Consider the following 362-nt stretch of genomic DNA (forward strand, 5'->3'; position numbering starts at 1 on the left):
GAAGGACTCTCTGTGGAAGTAATGGTCTCCGTGCAGAGAAGGACTCTCTGTGGAAGTAATGGTCTCCCTGCAGAGAAGGACTCTCTGTGGAAGTAATGGTCTCCGTGCAGAGAAGGACTCTCTGTGGAAGTAATGGTCTCCCTGCAGAGTAGGACTCTTGCTCTCTGTCTGGTGATCTCTCTCCAGTGGTCCGACATGCCCTCTGCTGAGCCAGAGCTCTCCGACCAGTGAGGAGCATGGGCTTTGCTGATTGAAGAGCTTTGGATATGACGGGGTGGTGTTTTGCCTTATTAGAGCGGCTGAACTTCAGACACAATATGATGCAGCCCTGTAATCATGAATATGTCCTGTATTGACTAAGG

General features: G+C 50.6%; 1 protein-coding gene across 1 annotated transcript in view; it reads left to right on the forward strand.

Annotated features, from left to right (window-relative positions):
* LOC108803268 (neuroligin-3-like) overlaps positions 1 to 362 on the forward strand; it is a 29,416-nt gene that overhangs the window by 21,884 nt on the left and 7,170 nt on the right. The gene's annotated exons all lie outside the window — the stretch shown is intronic.

The sequence above is a fragment of the Nanorana parkeri genome, unplaced genomic scaffold, assembly GCF_000935625.1.
Source record: "Nanorana parkeri isolate BGI_ZX_2015 unplaced genomic scaffold, ASM93562v1 scaffold3549, whole genome shotgun sequence".
Classification (NCBI taxonomy): Eukaryota; Metazoa; Chordata; class Amphibia; order Anura; family Dicroglossidae; genus Nanorana; species Nanorana parkeri.